General features: G+C 33.5%; 1 non-coding gene across 1 annotated transcript; it reads right to left on the reverse strand.

The window, feature by feature from the left end:
- Nucleotides 1–408: 408 nt before the first annotated feature.
- Nucleotides 409–515, reverse strand: LOC133787298 (small nucleolar RNA R71). Its single transcript, XR_009872327.1, has one exon. It is a non-coding gene; the product is annotated as a small nucleolar RNA R71 (small nucleolar RNA).
- Nucleotides 516–4,355: the final 3,840 nt, after the last annotated feature.

Here is a 4,355-nt window from a genome sequence, read left to right on the forward strand (position 1 = left end):
AGCATCATGGAACCTATTGCTAATATTGTTGATGAAAATGTTGTGCCTGAAAAAACTTTGCTTGAATATTTTGCACCTATTTCATCTAATGCTCCTTCATGCATTGTTTTACCTACTACTTCTGCTACTCATTTTGAGCTTAAACCCGCAATCATTCAATTATTGCCATCTTTTTATGGGTTAGATAGAGAGGATCCTTACATGCATGTCAAAGATTTCTTAGAAATTTGCTCAACATTTAAATTTCAAAATTTTTCTGATGAGTCGGTCAAACTAAGATTGTTCCCTTTTTCATTAAAAGACAAATCAAAAGCCTGGTTAAATTCCCTTCCCACGGGGTCTATAACTACATGGGATCAACTTTATAATAAATTCTTACTGAAATTTTTTCCTATGTCTAAAACTGATAGTCTAAGGAGAGAAATCTCCGAGTTTTTTCAAAAAGATAATGAAGAGTTTTATGAATGTTGGGAAAGATTTAAAGATTTATTATTAAAATGTCCTCATCATGGTTTTGAAAAATGGAGACTTGTAAAATATTTTTATGATGGTTTGACTCCCTCTAATCGTCAAATGATTCAATCTATGCATACTGGAAAATTTTTAAAATTTCAAGGACAAGAGGCGTGGGACGCCCTTGAAGATTTATCTGTCAATTCACAACAATGGAATTATTTTGATCCTAGGTCTAGGTCAACTAATTCACCAAAAAGAGGAGGAAGGTATGAAGTAAAAGAAGAATTAGACTTAAGAACATCCTTAGATAAATTAGCGAGAAAAGTAGAAGCTTTAGCCATAAGCCAAACTATAAACTCTCCAATTCAACCTAGAAAAGATGTTTGTTCTATATGTTCTAGTCCTTGCCATAATGCCCAATCATGCCCTTCCTACCAAGAAGCCTTTTCTGAGGAGGCCAATGCACTTCATACTTATGGGAAACCAAATGATAGCCCATTTTCGTCCACCTACAATCCAAATTGGAGAAACCATCCGAACTTTTCATGGAGACAAAACCAACCCCAAATGAATCAAGGGCACCAATACAACACACAAAACCAAGCTCATGCCCCACAAAATCAACCATATCCGCAACAAAGAAAACCTTCCTTAGAAGATACTTTACAACAATTTATGCAATCTACCCAACAAATCCTACAAAATCAATCTCAATCTATTACCAAACTCGAGACACAAGTAGGACAACTCGCCACTGCTTTAGCTGATAGAGAAAAAGGAACATTCCCTAGTCAACCTATCCCTAATCCAAAAGGTCAATATGAGATAGGAAAGTCTAGTCATAATGGAGAAGTCAAATCAATTTCAACTCTTAGGTCTGGAAAGAAAATTGTCAAACCCGATTACATACCCGAGGTTGAAAATGAAAAAGAAAAAGAAAAGAGTCAGCCTCCTAGTTCTAATCTCAATGACTCATCAAACAAAGAAACTCCAATCCATCCTTTCATTCCAAAAGCCCCATTCCCACAAAGATTACTTCCAATTAAAAAAGGCAGCCAATATAATGACATCTTAGAAGTTTTTAAACAAGTTAGTATCAATATCCCTTTCTTAGATGCCATTAAACAAATTCCTGCCTACTCTAAATTTTTAAAGGATCTTTGTACTGTTAAAAGAAACACTAATGTTCCTAAAAAGGCGTTTTTAACTGAACAAGCTAGTTCCATTATTCAATATAAGAGTCTTGTTAAATATAAAGATCCTGGGTGTCCCACAATTTCATGCATTATTGGTGATCATTTTATTAACAAAGCTTTACTTGATTTGGGTGCTAGTGTAAATTTATTGCCTTATTCTGTTTATAAGCAACTTGGTCTTGGTGAGCTAAAACCTACCTCTATAACTCTTCAATTAGCCGATTGTTCTGTAAAAATTCCTAGAGGCATTATAGAGGATGTTTTGATAAAAGTTGATAAATTTTATTTTCCTGTTGACTTCATTGTTCTTGATACTCAACCTGTGGAAAATATGCATGCTCAAATTCCTATCATTTTAGGTAGACCATTCTTAGCTACATCTAATGCAATCATAAATTGTCGTAATGGTGTTTTGAAATTATCTTTTGGAAATATGACTGTTGAATTGAATGTTTTTAATGTGGTTAAATCTGTTGAGTGTGAAGAAGTGCATGAAGTTAACATGATAGATAGTATTTGTGAAAATGATGGAAATGACTTATTTGATTTTTGTGAAAAATACTTTGGTATGAACTTGCATGTTGATGACTCTAATGATGATGTGAATTCTTTGGTAGAGCCTATACCCTTAAATGAAACCAAAGTTGAACTTTTTTCACCCTTAGGTCATGTTCAATCAATTTCTGAGTCTCCAAAGTTAGACCTTAAACCTTTGCCAGAAAATTTAAAATATGCTTTTCTAGGAGAGTCTGAAACCTTACCTGTTATCATAGCATCCGCTTTAGATAAAGAACAAGAAGGTAAATTGTTAGATGTCCTTAGAAAACATAAAGAAGCCATAGGTTGGACCATTGGAGACATTAAAGGAATTAGCCCATCCATATGTATGCATAGAATCCATCTAGAAGAGAATGCTAAAACCTCTCGGGAATGTCAAAGAAGATTAAATCCAAATATGAAAGAAGTAGTTAGAGAAGAGGTCATAAAATTGTTAGACGTAGGTATCATTTACCCTATTTCTGATAGTCAATGGGTTAGTCCAGTTCAAGTTGTGCCTAAGAAGTCTGGGATCACAGTTGTTGAAAATGAGAAAAATGAATTAATCCCTACTAGAGTACAAACAGGGTGGAGAGTGTGCATAGATTATAGAAAGTTGAATAATGTTACTAGAAAAGACCATTTTCCATTGCCTTTTATTGATCAAATGCTTGAACGATTAGCTGGCCATGCATATTATTGTTTTCTTGATGGGTATTCGGGGTATAACCAAATCCCCATCGCCCCAGAAGATCAAGAAAAGACTACTTTTACATGCCCTTTTGGAACTTTTGCATATCGTCGCATGCCCTTTGGATTATGTAATGCACCTGCGACTTTTCAAAGATGTATGATTTCGATTTTTTCTGACATGGTTGAAAGATTTCTTGAAGTATTTATGGATGATTTTTCTATGTTTGGTTCCTCTTTTGATGAATGTTTGCACCATCTTTCACTTGTTTTAATTCGTTGCAAAGAGAAAAACCTTGTGCTTAACTGGGAAAAATGTCATTTTATGGTTAAAAAAGGAATTGTTTTAGGTCATGTAATCTCATCTGATGGAATAGAAGTTGATAAAGCTAAAGTTGACCTTATTTCAAAACTTCCCCCACCTAAAACTGTGAAAGAAATTAGATCATTCTTAGGCCATGCCGGTTTTTATAGAAGATTTATAAAAGACTTTAGCAAAATTTCTCGGCCTTTATGCCATTTACTTGGAAAAGAAAATGCTTTTGTCTTTGATAGTAATTGCCATGTTGCCTTTGAAAAATTAAAAAATTTGTTGACTACTGCACCCATTATTCGACCTCCTGATTGGAAAATACCTTTTGAAATAATGTGTGATGCTTCTGATTATGCTATAGGTGCTGTCTTAGGACAAAGACTTGAAAAAATACCTCATGTAATTTACTATGCTAGCAAAACTTTAAATGATGCTCAATTAAATTACTCCACAACCGAAAAAGAATTGCTTGCTGTTGTTTTTGCATTGGAGAAATTTAGATCTTATTTGTTAGGATCTAAAATTATTGTCTATTCTGATCATGCTGCATTAAAATATCTCTTATCGAAAAAAGATGCTAAGTCTCGTTTGATCCTGCTTTTACAAGAATTCGACTTAGAAATACGTGATAAAAAAGGATCTGAAAATGTTGTTGCTGATCATTTATCTAGACTAGTTGTTGAAACTATACATGATTCCACTCCTATCACTGAAACTTTTCCTGATGAACAATTAATGCATATTTCTTCATTACCTTGGTATGCTGATATTGTTAATTATTTGGTCACTAAAGAAATACCATCTCATTGGTCTAAGCATGATAAATCTAAATTTTATTCTGAGGTGAAAAACTTTATTTGGGATGATCCTTACTTGTTTAAATACTGCCCTGATCAAATAATTAGAAGATGCATTCCAAACTGTGATCAGTCTAAAATCATATCTTTTTGTCATGATCATGCATGTGGAGGACATTTTAGTGGTAAGAAAACAGCTGCTAAAGTTTTACAATGTGGTTTTTATTGGCCTACTATCTTTCATGATACATATGTTTATTGTAAAGCTTGTGAACGTTGCCAAAAGTTAGGAAGTTTAACTAAAAGAAACATGATGCCTTTAAATCCTATTCTTATTATTGACATATTTGATGTTTGGGGCATTGA

Source organism: Humulus lupulus, chromosome 6 (genome assembly GCF_963169125.1).
Source record: "Humulus lupulus chromosome 6, drHumLupu1.1, whole genome shotgun sequence".
In the NCBI taxonomy this organism is placed as follows: domain Eukaryota; kingdom Viridiplantae; phylum Streptophyta; class Magnoliopsida; order Rosales; family Cannabaceae; genus Humulus; species Humulus lupulus.